Source organism: Rutidosis leptorrhynchoides, chromosome 9 (assembly GCF_046630445.1).
Source record: "Rutidosis leptorrhynchoides isolate AG116_Rl617_1_P2 chromosome 9, CSIRO_AGI_Rlap_v1, whole genome shotgun sequence".
Classification (NCBI taxonomy): domain Eukaryota; kingdom Viridiplantae; phylum Streptophyta; class Magnoliopsida; order Asterales; family Asteraceae; genus Rutidosis; species Rutidosis leptorrhynchoides.
Genome location: NC_092341.1, coordinates 340,854,836 through 340,872,494, shown reverse-complemented (window position 1 = coordinate 340,872,494; position 17,659 = coordinate 340,854,836).

The window sequence follows — 17,659 nt, the reverse complement described above, 5'->3', positions numbered from 1 at the left end:
TCGTCTCGCTATTTGTTAAAATACATTTTAAAATAGTGTTTTACTGTAGCAAAGCCAATTTTTACTGTAGCAATTCACTGTAGCAAAGTCAATTTCACTGTAGCAAATAGTGATTTTCGAAAACACTGTAGCATTTTGAGTATTGTGGCAATTTGAAAACACTGTAGCAAATTAGTGTTTTACTTGTTTATTTTAAACGTTTTAGTTCACTTATCTAAATATCAATCGAATTAACAAACGAATGTTACTATCGTTTACTAAATAACTTGAAATCATATATATATATGCACATTAAGTTATATATATATTGTTCGTGAATCATAGGGAACAGTCAAAGAATAATTGATTATATGAATATAGTTCCAAAACTGTCGTGACTCAATATTACAGACTTTGTTTATCGTGTCGGAAATGTTAATCATACAAAGATTAAGTTTAAATTTGGTCAGAAATTTTCGGGTCATCACACCTTTCCCTTATTATTTTCTTTTGCCTTTTTAAATTCAGTTGGGGTAATTTCTATAACATCATCGGAATTCTCGTCGGAATCCGATTCATCGGAGAATTGGTAATCCTCCCAATATTTTGCTTCCTTGGCGGAAACACCATTGACCATAATTAACCTTGGTCGGTTGGTTGAGGATTTTCTTTTACTTAACCGTTTTATTATTTCCCCCACCGGTTCTATTTCTTCATCCGGTTCCGATTCTTCTTCCGGTTCCGATTCTTCTTCCGGTTCCGACTCTTCTTCCAGTTCCTCTTCGGGAACTTGTGAATCAGTCCACGAATCATTCCAATTTACATTTGACTCTTCATTATTATTAGGTGAGTCAATGGGACTTGTTCTAGAGGTAGACATCTATCACATAATATCAAACGCGTTAAGAGATTAATATATCACATAATATTCACATGTTAAAAATATATAGTTTCCAACAAAATTTGTTAAGCAATCATTTTTCAACTAAACACGGTCGAAGTCCAGACTCACTAATGCATCCAAACAAACTCGATAAGACACACTAATGCAAAATTCTGGTTCTCTAAGACCAACGCTCGGATACCAACTGAAATGTCCCGTTCTTATTGATTAAAAACGTTCCATATTAATTGATTTCGTTGCGAGGTTTTGACCTCTATATGAGACGTTTCTCAAAGACTGCATTCATTTTTAAAACAAACCATAACCTTTATTTCATAAATAAAGGTTTAAAAAGCTTTACGTAGATTATTAAATAATGATAATCTAAAATATCCTGTTTACACACGACCATTACATAATGGTTTACAATACAAATATTTTACATCGAAATCAGTTTCTTGAATGCAGTTTTTACACAATATCATACAAACATGGACTCCAAATCTTGTCCTTATTTTAGTATGCAACAGCGGAAGCTCTTAATATTCACCTGAGAATAAACATGCTTTAAACGTCAACAAAAATGTTGGTGAGTTATAGGTTTAACCTATATATATCAAATCGTAACAATAGACCACAAGATTTCATATTTCAATACACATCCCATACATAGAGATAAAAATCATTCATATGGTGAACACCTGGTAACCGACATTAACAAGATGCATATATAAGAATATCCCCATCATTCCGGGACACCCTTCGGATATGATATAAATTTCGAAGTACTAAAGCATCCGGTACTTTGGATGGGGTTTGTTAGACCCAATAGATCTATCTTTAGGATTCGCGTCAATTAGGGTGTCTGTTCCCTAATTCTTAGATTACCAGACTTAATAAAAAGGGGCATATTCGATTTTGATAATTCAACCATAGAATGTAGTTTCACGTACTTGTGTCTATTTTGTAAATCATTTATAAAACCTGCATGTATTCTCATCCCAAAAATATTAGATTTTAAAAGTGGGACTATAACTCACTTTCACAGATTTTTACTTCGTCGGGAAGTAAGACTTGGCCACTGGTTGATTCACGAACCTATAACAATATATACATATATATATCAAAGTATGTTCAAAATATATTTACAACACTTTTAATATATTTTGATGTTTTAAGTTTATTAAGTCAGCTGTCCTCGTTAATAACCTACAACTAGTTGTCCACAGTTAGATGTACAGAAATAAATTGATAAATATTATCTAGAATCAATCCACGACCCAGTGTATACGTATCTCAGTATTGATCATAACTCAAACTATATATATTTTGGAATCAACCTCAACCCTGTATAGCTAACTCCAACATTCACATATAGAGTGTCTATGGTTGTTCCGAAATATATATAGATGTGTCGAAATGATAGGTCGAAACATTGTATACGTGTCTATGGTATCTCAAGATTACATAATATACAATACAAGTTGATTAAGTTATGGTTGGAATAGATTTGTTACCAATTTTCACGTAGCTAAAATGAGAAAAATTATCCAATCTTGTTTTACCCATAACTTCTTCATTTTAAATCCGTTTTGAGTGAATCAAATTTCTATGGTTTCATATTGAACTATATTTTATGAATCTAAACAGAAAAAGTATAGGTTTATAGTCGGAAAAATAAGTTACAAGTCGTTTTTGTAAAGGTAGTCATTTCAGTCGAAAGAACGACGTCTAGATGACCATTTTAGAAAACATACTTCCACTTTGAGTTTAACCATAATTTTTGGATATAGTTTCATGTTCATAATAAAAATCATTTTCTCAGAATAACAACTTTTAAATCAAAGTTTATCATAGTTTTTAATTAACTAACCCAAAACAGCCCGCGGTGTTACTACGACGGCGTAAATCCGGTTTTACGGTGTTTTTCGTGTTTCCAGGTTTTAAATCATTAAGTTAGCATATCATATAGATATAGAACATGTGTTTAGTTGATTTTAAAAGTCAAGTTAGAAGGATTAACTTTTGTTTGCGAACAAGTTTAGAATTAACTAAACTATGTTCTAGTGATTACAAGTTTAAACCTTAGAATAAGATAGCTTTATATATATGAATCGAATGATGTTATGAACATCATTACTACCTTAAGTTCCTTGGATAAACCTACTGGAAAATAGAAAAATAGATCTAGCTTCAACGGATCCTTGGATGGCTCGAAGTTCTTGAAGCAGAATCATGACACGAAAACAAGTTCAAGTAAGATCATCACTTGAAATAAGATTGTTATAGTTATAGAAATTGAACCAAAGTTTGAATATGATTATTACCTTGTATTAGAATGATAACCTACTGTAAGAAATAAAGATTTCTTGAGGTTGGATGATCACCTTACAAGATTGGAAGTGAGCTCGCAAACTTGAAAGTATTCTTGATTTTATGTAACTAGAACTTGTAGAATATATGAAGAACACTTAGAACTTGAAGATAGAACTTGAGAGAGATTAATTAGATGAAGAAAATTGAAGAATGAAAGTGTTTGTAGGTGTTTTTGGTCGTTGGTGTATGGATTAGATATAAAGGATATGTAATTTTGTTTTCATGTAAATAAGTCATGAATGATTACTCATATTTTTGTAATTTTATGAGATTTCATGCTAGTTGCCAAATGATGGTTCCCACATGTGTTAGGTGACTCACATGGGCTGCTAAGAGCTGATCATTGGAGTGTATATACCAATAGTACATACATCTAAAAGCTGTGTATTGTACGAGTACGAATACGGGTGCATACGAGTAGAATTGTTGATGAAACTGAACGAGGATGTAATTGTAAGCATTTTTGTTAAGTAGAAGTATTTTGATAAGTGTATTGAAGTCTTTCAAAAGTGTATAAATACATATTAAAACACTACATGTATATACATTTTAACTGAGTCGTTAAGTCATCGTTAGTCGTTACATGTAAGTGTTGTTTTGAAACCTTTAGGTTAACGATCTTGTTAAATGTTGTTAACCCAATGTTTATAATATCAAATGAGATTTTAAATTATTATATTATCATGATATTATCATGTATGAATATCTCTTAATATGATATATATACATTAAATGTCTTTACAACGATAATCGTTACATATATGTCTCGTTTAAAAATCATTAAGTTAGTAGTCTTGTTTTTACATATGTAGTTCATTGTTATTATACTTAATGATATGTTTACTTATCATAGTATCATGTTAACTATATATAAATCCATATATATGTCATCATATAGTTTTTACAAGTTTTAACGTTCGTGAATCACCGGTCAACTTGGGTGGTCAATTGTCTATATGAAACATATTTCAATTAATCAAGTCTTAACAAGTTTGATTGCTTAACATGTTAGAAACATTTAATCATTTAAATATCAATCTCAATTGATATATATAAACATGGAAAAGTTCGAGTCACTACATTAGGCGCGGTTGTTTTTGCATTAAAGACTTGGAGGCACTACTTATATGGGGTCAAAAGTATTATATATACCGACCACAAAAGTCTTCAACACATATTTAATCAGAAACAACTGAATATGAGGCAGCGTAGGTGGATTGAATTATTGAATGATTACGACTTTGAGATTCGTTACCACCCGGGGAAGGCAAATGTGGTAGCCGATGCCTTGAGCAGGAAGGACAGAGAACCCATTCGAGTAAAATCTATGAATATAATAATTCATAATAACATTACTACTCAAATAAAGGAGGCACAACAAGGAGTTTTAAAAGAGGGAAATTTAAAGGATGAAATACCCAAAGGATCGGAGAAGCATCTTAATATTCGGGAAGACGGAACCCGGTATAGGGCTGAAAGGATTTGAGTACCAAAATTTGGATATATTAGAGAAATGGTACTTAGAGAAGCTCATAAAACCAGATACTCAATACATCCTGGAACGGGGAAGATGTACAAGGATCTCAAGAAACATTTTTTGGTGGCCGGGTATGAAAGCTGATGTTGCTAAATACGTAGGAGAATGTTTGACGTGTTCTAAGGTCAAAGCTGAGCATCAGAAACCATCAGGTCTACTTCAACAACCCGAAATCCCGGAATGGAAATGGGAAAACATTACCATGGATTTCATCACTAAATTGCCAAGGACTGCAAGTGGTTTTGATACTATTTGGGTAATAGTTGATTGTCTCACCAAATCAGCACACTTCCTACCAATAAGAGAAGATGACAAGATGGAGAAGTTAGCATGACTGTATTTGAAGGAAGTCGTCTCCAGACATGGAATACCAATCTCTATTATCTCTGATAGGGATGGCAGATTTTTTTCAAGATTCTGGCAGACATTACAGCAAGCATTAGGAACTCGTCTAGACATGAGTACTGCCTATCATCCACAAACTGATGGGCAGAGCGAAAGAACGATACAAACACTTGAAGACATGCTACGAGCATGTGTTATTGATTTCGGAAACAGTTGGGATCGACATCTACCGTTAGCAGAATTTTCCTACAACAACAGCTACCATTCAAGCATTGAGATGGCGCCGTTTGAAGCACTTTATGGTAGAAAGTGCAGGTCTCCGATTTGTTGGAGTGAAGTGGGGGATAGACAGATTACGGGTCCGGAGATTATACAAGAAACTACCGAGAAGATCATCCAAATTCAACAACGGTTGAAAACCGCCCAAAGTCGACAAAAGAGCTACGCTGACATTAAAAGAAAAGATATAGAATTTGAAATTGGAGAGATGGTCATGCTTAAAGTTGCACCTTGGAAAGGCGTTGTTCAATTTGGTAAACGAGGGAAATTAAATCCAAGGTATATTGGACCATTCAAGATTATTGATCGTGTCGGACCAGTAGCTTACCGACTTGAGTTACCTCAACAACTCGCGGCTGTACATAACACTTTCTACGTCTCGAATTTGAAGAAATGTTTTGCTAAAGAAGATCTCACTATTCCGTTAGATGAAATCCAAATCAACGAAAAACTTCAATTCATCGAAGAACCCGTCGAAATAATGGATCGTGAGGTTAAAAGACTTAAGCAAAACAAGATACCAATTGTTAAGGTTCGATGGAATGCTCGTAGAGGACCCGAGTTCACCTGGGAGCGTGAAGATCAGATGAAGAAGAAATACCCGCATCTATTTCCAGAAGATTCGTCAACACCTTCAACAGCTTAAAATTTCGGGATGAAATTTATTTAACGGGTAGGTACTGTAGTGACCCGAACTTTTCCATGTTTATATATATTAATTGAGATTGATATTTACATGATTAAATGTTTCCAACATGTTAAGCAATCAAACTTGTTAAGACTTGATTAATTGAAATATGTTTCATATAGACAATTGACCACCCAAGTTGACCGGCGATTCACGAACGTTAAAACTTGTAAAAACGACATGACGATATATATATGGATATACATATGGTTAACATGAGATTATGATAAGTAAGTATCTCCATAAGTATATTAACAATGAGTTATATACATATAAACAAGACTACTAACTTAAGGATTTCGAAACGAGACATATATGTAACGATTATCGTTGTAACGACATTTAAATGTATATATATCATATTAAGATATATTAATATATCATAATATCATGATAATATAATAATTTAACATCTCATTAGATATAATAAACAATGGGTTAACAACATTAATTGAGATCGTTAACTTAAAGGTTTCAAAACAACACTTACATGTAACGACTAACGAAGACTTAACGACTCAGTTAAAATGTATATACATGTAGTGTATTTAGATGTATTAAAATACTTTTGGAAGACTTCAAGACATATATCAAAACACTCATACTTAATGAAAATGGTTACAGTTACTTTCCCATTCTTTTCTTTCATCAAGAATTCTAGTCGTATTCTTACCCGTATTATACACAGCTTCAAAACGTACTTACTATGGGTATATACCAATAGGAACTAGCATGGGATTCCACTATTGATTATTTCATGTATGACTAATCAATTTTAACTTCTACCATGAGCTAGTCAACTAACTAGAACTCCTTTTAACCCCACTCACCACTCACCAATTACCACTCATCATTCACTCCATTTCACTTCCAATTCTCTTTCTAATTCTCTCTCAACACACACACACTATTATGAACGTATTTTTCCAGTAGTTAATCATCATCTTCATCAAAAATCACTTCAAGAATCAAGCTATAATCATCATAGGAAGAACACTTCAAGAACACTTCAAAAATCCCTTCAAGTTTACTAATTTACTTCCAAGCTTTCTAATCCATTCCAAGTAATCATCTAAGATCAAGAAACCTTTGTTATATACAGTAGGTTATCTTTCTTATTCAAGGTAATATTCATATTCAAACTTTGATTCAATTTCTATAACTATAAACTATCTTAATTCGAGTAAAAATCTTACTTGAACTTGTTTTTGTGTCATGATCCTACTTCAAGAACTTTCAAGCCATCCAAGATCCTTTGAAGCTAGATCATTTCTTGTCACTTCCAGTAGGTTTACCTACTAAACTTGAGGTAGTAATGATGTTCATAACATCATTCGATTCATATATATAAAACTATCTTATTCGAAGGTTTAAACTCGTAATCACTAGAACATAGTTTAGTTAATTCTAAACTTGTTCGCAAAAAAAAGTTAATCCTTCTAACTTGACTTTTAAAATTAACTAAACACATGTTCTATATCTATATTATATGCTAACTTAATGATTTAAAACCTGGAAACACGAAAAACACCGTAAAACCGGATTTACGCCGTCGTAGTAACACCGCGGGCTGTTTTGGGTTAGTTAATTAAAAACTATGATAAACTTTGATTTAAAAGTTGTTATTCTGAGAAAATGATTTTTATTATGATCATGAAACTATATCCAAAAATTATGGTTAAACTCAAAGTGGAAGTATGTTTTCTAAAATGGTCATATAGACGTCGTTCTTTCGACTGAAATGACTACCTTTACAAAAACGACTTGTAACTTATTTTTCCGACTATAAACCTATACTTTTTCTGTTTAGATTCATAAAATAGAGTTCAATATGAAACCATAGCAATTTGATTCACTCAAAACGGATTTAAAATGAAGAAGTTATGGGTAAAACAAGATTGGATAATTTTTCTCATTTTAGCTACGTGAAAATTGGTAACAAATCTATTCCAACCATAACTTAATCAACTTGTATTGTATATTATGTAATCTTGAGATACCATAGACACGTATACAATGTTTAGACCTATCATGTCGACACATCTATATATATTTCGGAACAACCATAGACACTCTATATGTGAATGTTGGAGTTAGCTATACAGGGTTGAGGTTGATTCCAAAATATATATAGTTTGAGTTGTGATCAATACTGAGATACGTATACACTGGGTCGTGGATTGATTCAAGATAATATTTATCGATTTATTTCTGTACATCTAACTGTGGACAACTAGTTGTAGGTTACTAACGAGGACAGCTGACTTAATAAACTTAAAACATCAAAATATATTAAAAGTGTTGTAAATATATTTTGAACATACTTTGATATATATGTATATATTGTTATAGGTTCGTGAATCAACCAGTGGCCAAGTCTTACTTCCCGACGAAGTAAAAATCTGTGAAAGTGAGTTATAGTCCCACTTTTAAAATCTAATATTTTTGGGATGAGAATACATGCAGGTTTTATAAATGATTTACAAAATAGACACAAGTACGTGAAACTACATTCTATGGTTGAATTATCGAAATCGAATATGCCCCTTTTTATTAAGTCTGGTAATCTAAGAATTAGGGAACAGACACCCTAATTGACGTGAATCCTAAAGATAGATCTATTGGGCCTAACAAACCCCATCCAAAGTACCGGATGCTTTAGTACTTCGAAATTTATATCATATCCGAAGGGTGTCCCGGAATGATGGGGATATTCTTATATACGCATCTTGTTAATGTCGGTTACCAGGTGTTCACCATATGAATGATTTTTATCTCTATGTATGGGATGTGTATTGAAATATGAAATCTTGTGGTCTATTGTTACGATTTGATATATATAGGTTAAACCTATAACTCACCAACATTTTTGTTGACATTTAAAGCATGTTTATTCTCAGGTGAATATTAAGAGCTTCCACTGTTGCATACTAAAATAAGGACAAGATTTGGAGTCCATGTTTGTATGATATTGTGTAAAAACTGCATTCAAGAAACTGATTTCGATGTAACATATTTGTATTGTAAACCATTATATAATGGTCGTGTGTAAACAGGATATTTTAGATTATCATTATTTGATAATCTACGTAAAGCTTTTTAAACCTTTATTTATGAAATAAAGGTTATGGTTTGTTTTAAAAATGAATGCAGTCTTTGAAAAACGTCTCATATAGAGGTCAAAACCTCGCAACAAAATCAATTAATATGGAACGTTTTTAATCAATAAGAACGGGACATTTCACTGGGACCAGAAGTACCATATCTTAGTGCAATTGGAGCTCTTATGTATCATACAAATTGTACAAGACCTGACATTTCTTTTGTAGTTAATTTGCTGGCAAGATTCAGCTCAGCTCCTACCAAAAGACACTGGAATGGGATCAAACACATATTTTGATACCTTCGAGGAACTACTGATTTAGGATTATTTTATTCTAACAATTCAAAACAAAATTTAGTTGGTTATGCAGATGCAGGTTATTTATCTGATCCACATAAAGCCAAATCTCAAACTGGATATGTATTCCTAAATGGCGGTACCGCAATATCATGGCGTTCTCAAAAACAAACACTTGTTGCAACATCATCAAATCATGCTGAAGTGATTGCATTACATGAAGCTACTCGGGAATGTTTTTGGTTGAGATCAATGACACAACTCATTACTGATTCTTGTGGACTAGAACGCGATAAAAGCCCAACAACTATCTATGAAGATAATGCAGCTTGCATAGCACAGATGAAAGAAGGGTATATCAAAAGTGACCGAACGAAACACATACCTCCTAGATTCTTCTCTTACACTCAAGATCTCATCAAAGACAACCAGATTGAAATGAGACATGTTCAATCTAGCAAAAACTCTGCTGATCTTTTCACCAAAGCACTTCCAACTGCTATTTTCAGAACGCATGTTCACAATATTGGCATGAGGCATGTTCAAAACATGTGACGACTCAACGATGTCTACTTGAGGGGGAGTCAACTCTATGCTGCACTCTTTTTCCCTTGGCTAAAGTATTTATCCCACTGGGTTTTTCTTTAGCAAGGTTTTTAACGAGGCAGTACTAAGTTGCTCTTTAATAATTTGTCATCCAAGGGGAAGTGTTATGATAAAGACATAAAGTGGATGACAAACTATGTTCATGATCACGGGTGTATTATTATTTCACCTAACTGCACAGTAAAATTTATAGTATAAATATAGGATCGAATGTAATGAGTTTTTGTACCATTCACTTCAATAAGATTTATTATTCTCTCCTTTCTCTTTAATATCAGTAGTCCATAACCAAGAGTCAGATCACCAAAGGTAGTTATAAACTTTTAAATTATAACATAAACAATATACTGTAATAAAGAACATTAATTATTGATGTTATATTGTGTCCCATGTGTAATGATTTTGTCGAAACAGTGGAGCACACTCTCATAACATGTAAGATGGCGAAAGATGTTTGGCAAGCTATCTATAATTGGTGAAAATCGTCCCCTCCCATTTCTAGTAGCTTATCAGACTTCTTTTCTGGTTCGGGAAGAGGAAACTTGTCGGGAGAAAATAAAAAAATTAGGCAATCTATCGAATGGGTGACGGGATACTTTATTTGGAAAAATAGGAACTTAAAAGTATTTCGGAACGACCATTGGGCATGTTCGAAAATTGTAAGCGATATCCAAGTTAAAACCTTCGAATGGTTGAAGAACCGCTCAAGACATAAAGCAATCGATTGGATACAGTGGCTTACAGGTCCGAATTCATTGAGTTTCCCCTACAACAATAACCGTGACCCGGGTTGAATCTTGACTTCAATATAGTTCGTATTTCTACTTATCTAGCCTTGTAAATAATTTTCCTATGTATTGTCATTAGCTTCGTGTATAGCCTATCATGGCTCACTTGTGATACAATCTTTGTACATACTGTATAGTTTGTTTTTAATAAAAGTTGGCTTTTCAAAAAAAAAAAAAAAAAAAAAATCAATTATTGATGTTTTTTAAAAAAATATGAAAACAACTAGATAAAAGATATTCCGTAAATTACAAGTTAGTTGAACGGGAAAGCTAATATTCAATTTCAGCACGTCTGTACTAGCTAGTGACTTTGTGACTAAATGATTGAGCAATATTCCTAAATAAAATAAATAAATCAAGAAATATTGGCTCTTCTCGACGTCTATATTGACGACCGCTCATGGATTTAACTCCTGGTATTGACTTCTTTAGTTGGCATAATGAGAGTGGTTTGACGGTTATTCAACGAGGTTTAAATCCTCTAACTTAGATACTTAGATATTTGCCCCTAATCAATGTTGAGTCTGTCCAAAATAGTACTACGTAATTTTATTAATCTATATATAAACAAAAACTTGCCCCAATTACTAGTAATTTAATCTGTGGTTAAATAAAATAAGGTTTATTTGAAGCGATATACAATATTTTGGTTCTTATATATACATGAACTAGTCAAAGACTCGTGAATTCGCGAGTTTTATTTAAAAAATCATTAATAAATAACCACAATCAAAAAAATTGTTTGTAGATTCAAATGTTGTATAGGTTAAAGGATGTTGACATAAAAACAAAAAGTTGCTAGAGTTTACGTATAAGTAACGATAATATAAATAAATAATCTGAAAAAAAATAAACATTATTTATAGAGGTATGGATTCCCATTAGGGATGGCAATGGATCAGATATGGATCGGGTGAGGCCGTATCCATATCCATATCCATTTATTTTTTTTACTTTTCATCCATCCATATCCATATCCGTCGGGTGAAGCGGGTTAATGGATAATTATCCATATCCGTTTAAATTTATTTTATTTTTAACAATTATAAGCGGTGGTTCACTATATACGATCAAAAGTAATATTTTTAATAGTTTATGCGATCGAAAGCCACATTTTACTAATCTATATAACAAATAATCAATAGATAACCTATTAAACGTGTAAAGATATCGACATGTAAGTTGCTTACTTTTAGTTACATGAAATCACATTTGAACCACCAAAGTACGATAAATACATTTGATTATTTAAACAAAACAAAATATAAGAAGAAAGTTATATTTTTAGAGAAAATATAAAGAAAGATGAATATGAAAATAATTAATGAAATATCACTACATAAATGATACTAAGTTGAGTGATAAATTTATATATTTAGTTATTTCGGGTGAAAGCGGGTTCATCCATGGATGAAATTTTTTCATCCACATCCATATCCATATCCATTTAGATCGTCCATATTCACTAATAATCGGGTGGATCGGATGAATATCCACTGGATCGGGTATCCATTGCCATCCCTAATTCCCATTGGTGATTAAAGGAAGTTAATCGCTTTTGGTAGTTGTGAAGTGTAAGCAATGCCAAAGATCTTTGTCTTATCTTTAGTATATCCAGCATCTTCTTCAAGATATGAATACATAATTCTGCCTGTAAAAGAAAAAAGAAAAAGCTAAATTGGATTTCATATGTTATTTATACATCTATTGGTAGTTATGAAAAATCAGAAAGTTCAAAGGATACCTGATCATAATAGTTTTTAAGAACATATAATCTTCCTAAGTTTTCTGACATTTGATTTGAGAAATTATTCATAGCAGAAAAGTCTCCTTTATCAACAAATTATTTGCCTGAAAAATAATTACTTAAAGTATCCCGCAAGTTTGTGATGTCAGTTGTAGTGTTCATTTCTTCCTTTAGAGGTGCTAATTTCAAAGTTTCCATCTTTTTTGCTTGTTGTTCGCTTAGTAGGACGTGGTTAGTAATTAACTGAAATAGAAAATCGTATTGTATTGATAATACTTAAACCTACACAATGTAGTTTACTACTATATGATAAATAGTACGGAGTAGTTATCTTGTAGAACATGTATTTAGAACTACAAAAAAAAAAAAAAAAAAATTATATGATCAGATATTTAGTATACTATACATACAACGTCAAACTACGTTTTGTCAAGACAATATGTAGGTCAGTCCAAATCTTCTTAATTTTGTCATGAACAAAAAAAATGCCTAATTGAATACTAATCCAAACTGATCCATTACCTAACTTACTGATCTCATATCGTGTTGACACCAAAACTGTGATATGAATCAACCTACACGAAACCCGCCACACGATGTGGCAAAAAAAAACAACATAATCACAATGTAAGAGATGCAATAGCATATGTTTTTATTATATGTAATAAACAAAAAATTATGGGCTTCTTTATGGAAAACTAAATACATACATGTATAGTTTTTTTCCATATGTATGGATAATTGTGTCTGACGTAATTGGATCCAGACGCAAAGGGACAACCACTTGTTCCTAATGATAGGTCAGATCATGTTGAGATTGGAAGATGAGACAAGTTAGAATGAGATTCGGTAAGTAAGAAGTAGACTCGGTATGAGAGAGAATCGGTAAAATTTACATTCCACAGCTTTTAGAACTCAGTTACAATACAATGGCTATCTAATTAGGACTACATAGGTTCCTGATAATACTAAAAACGAACATATATTTCATAGCATTATTCCTCAAGAAAGACAAGCTTTTAGTGGCAATTGTTCTATTTACAAGTGATATTCGGTTAAATAATAAAAGGTGAAGACAAAAGATAGATTCGACGAATTGAAGAAGCAAACGACCAAAAAGCTCAAAAGTACAAAATACAATCAAAGAGGTTCCAATTATTGATAAGAAACGTCTCAGAATTACAAGAGTACAAGATTCAAAACGCAAAGTACAAGATATTAAATTGTACGCAAGGACGTTCGAAAATCCAGAACCGGGACCAGAGTCAACTCTCAACGCTCGACGCAACGGACTAAAAATTACAAGTTAACTATGTATATAAATATAATATAATATATAATTAATTATATAAATTATATATATATTATATTTATATATTAAAACCGTCGGCAGACTAGGATCCAAACTTGTGTGAGCTGGATTTACGAACTCCGTGACTCGCGGAGTTTGTAGTGCAAAAAGGCCGCAACTCGCGGAGCTGTCCTGGACAAAAATGCCTATAAAAGCTCGCGCATTCTGAACGTTTTATATATCCTTTTATCAATCTCTCTATCAACGTGTATATATATATATATATATATATATATATATATATATATATATATATATATATATATATATATATATATATATATATACTCCGTGACTCGCGGAGTTTGTAGTTCAAAAAGGCCGCAACTCGCGGAGCTGTCCTGGACAAAAATGCCTATAAAAGCTCGCGCATTCTGAACGTTTTATATATCCTTTTATCAATCTCTCTATCAACGTATATATATATATATATATATATATATATATATATATATATATATATATATATATATATATATATATATATTTAATTTTAATTTTAATTTTAATTTCCAATAATAAGGGTATGTTAGCGAATATTGTGAGGGTGTACATCGAAATTCTGTCCGTGTAACGCTACGCTATTTTTAATCATTGTAAGTTATGTTCAACCTTTTTAATTTAATGTCTCGTAGCTAAGTTATTATTATGCTTATTTAATACCGAAGTAATCATGATGTTGGGCTAATTACTAAAATTGGGTAATTGGGCTTTGTACCATAATTGGGGTTTGGACAAAAGAACGACACTTGTGGAAATTAGACTATGGGCTATTAATGGGCTTTATATTTGTTTAACTAAATGATAGTTTGTTAATTTTAATATAAAGATTTTCGATTGGACGTCCTTATAAATAACCATATACACTCGATCGGACACGATGGGCGGGGTATTTATATGTACGAATAATCGTTCATTTAACCGGACACGGGAATGGATTAATAGTCTATGGAATTATTAAAACAGGGGTAAAATTATGTACAAGGACACTTGGCATAATTGATAACAAAGTATTAAAACCTTGGGTTACACGCAGTCGATAACCTGGTGTAATTATTAAACAAAGTAATAAAACCTTGTTATAGTTTAAGTCCCCAATTAGTTGGAATATTTAACTTCAGGTATAAGGATATTTTGACGAGGACACTCGCACTTTATATTTATGACTGATGGACTGTTATGGACAAAAACCAGACGGACATATTAAATAATCCAGGACAAAGGACAATTAACCCATGGGCATAAAACTAAAATCAACACGTCAAACATCATGATTACGGAAGTTTAAATAAGCATAATTATTTTATTTCATATTTAATTTCCTTTATTTTATATTTAATTGCACTTCTAATTATCGCACTTTTATTTATTGTCATTGTATTTAATTGCACTTTTAATTATCGTATTTTTAATTATCGCAATTTTATTTTATCGCACTTTTATTTATCGTAATTTCATTATCGTTATTTACTTTACGCTTTAAATTAAGTCTTTTATTTATTTAATATTTTACATTAGGTTTTAATTGCGACTAAAGTTTTAAAAATCGACAAACCGGTCATTAAACGGTAAAAACCCCCTTTATAATAATAATATTACTTATATATATATTTGTATTTTTATAAATTAAAACTAATATAGCGTTAAGCTTTGTTTAAAGATTTTTCCCTGTGGAACGAACCGGACTTACTAAAAACTACACTACTGTACGATTAGGTACACTGCCTATAAGTGTTGTAGCAAGGTTTAAGTATATCCACTCGATAAATAAATAAATAACTTGTGTAAAATTGTAGCATATTTAATAGTATTTAGTTGTAAAAATAAAGCTATTTCATATACACCTCTGTATAATATCAAGTATGTTTGGCGCCGCTGTCGGGGAAAGCCGAAGCGAAACGCTATAAAAAAAATTATTTTTTATTAAGTTCTTTGTATAAAAAATATATATATATATATACATTTTAAATATTAAAAATTTAAAAAATTAAAAAATTAAAAAACCGAAAAAAATATATATATAAATTTTTTTTTTAGATTTCTATTTATAAAATTATAAAGTATTTTTATTTTAGTTTTTAAATATAAGTTTTTATTTAATTAATATAAATATTTTATATAATTATTAAAACATATATATATAAAATAAAAAACTGAAACTATCGAATTTATTCCTGCACCTCATTCGAATTTTCAAACCCCGCGACTCGCGGAGTTTTTCTGGTACGTGGAACCGCGACTCGCGGAGCCACCCTGACACGAACAGAAACCCTATTCTGCATTAATTACGGTGTAATTATTATTATTATTATTATTTAATTAAAACCCTAATTAGGGTTAGTATTTTAAATAATTAATTAATTTAGTTTTATTTATTTAATTTGTATTTTAAGTTTAATTAGTTTAATTAGTTTATAAAATTAATAGTTTTATAAAATAAATAATATAAAAATAATATTTTTATAAAAATTGTAATTTTTACAACTTTTAGTTTATTTTTATATTTTGTTCCTTTTAATTGTTTTAGCGTAATATTTGTATTTTTCGTTTTTTTTAGTTCTAAGTCATAGTTTTTGCCCTAGTTATTTTTATTTATAGATTTTTAGGCTTTGCCGTAAAATCCCTTAAGTGATTTCTTTTTAGACTAAGATTTAGGTGCTTTAGAATTTTGCGACGCCATTTTTATATTTTAGTGCCTTTTTAAGATATTGCCATTTGAGATATTGTTTTTCTTGTAAGCTTTAATATTTTTAAACGCAACTTTTAATTCTTAGTTTTTAGTTCCTTTTAAAGTTTTAACGCGCTACTTTCTTATTTTTATTTTTCGACGCCTTTTACCTATGTATCAATTATCACTCCAATTAGTAATCTCAATTTGCAATTTTAATTTTAAGTTAGTGATAGTAATAAGGTTGGGTTAGTCGAGTGTTTTAAAGTTTTATAGTCATTTTTTTTTCTTTTTCGACGCCTTTTATTTTTCAACCCTTTTCTTTTTCGACCTTTTTCGACGCGCTCTTTTTCTTTCTTATTTCTCGACATCCTAGTTTTTAGGACATAGATTTTTATTCTACTTCTTATCTAAATTTCTTAAAATTACAAAAATTTATTTTAAGTGGTTAAATTGATAGACATCAAAATTTTCTGGTTCGTAGTAATAGTTGGATTTGTACGTGGACCGGATTATTGGAGCCAAACAGTACTCAATTATATTGAGACCAAATTAATCCTGCCCCTCTGCTGCATCTTTTGGCTATTCGAAACGTGGGCAAAATCAGAAAAGTCTATTAATTGGATAACTTATATAATTTTTCTTTCCTTTTAAAAACTAATAGGATATTCAGTGAATGCACCGAGCAAGACGTTCACCACCTTTTGTACGTTCACCACCTGTAACTCGATCAAGACATCTAGCTAATATTACCGCCGTTGATTTTTCTTTAGAATCGTCATCCAGTCGACCAAGTACTCCAATTCAAATTTCCGATAATCCATTTTTTGAACCCGACCTCACAATTGAGAATCCGGAGAATATTCAGGGACAATTCATAGATCCTGAACCATTAATTTTTCCTCCGGAACCACCAATCATTCAAACAGAGATTGTTGAGGAACGAACCATTAAATCAGAATCCTCTAGTGATTCAGATTCAACAAATTCAATCATGGAGAATCTGGAATCT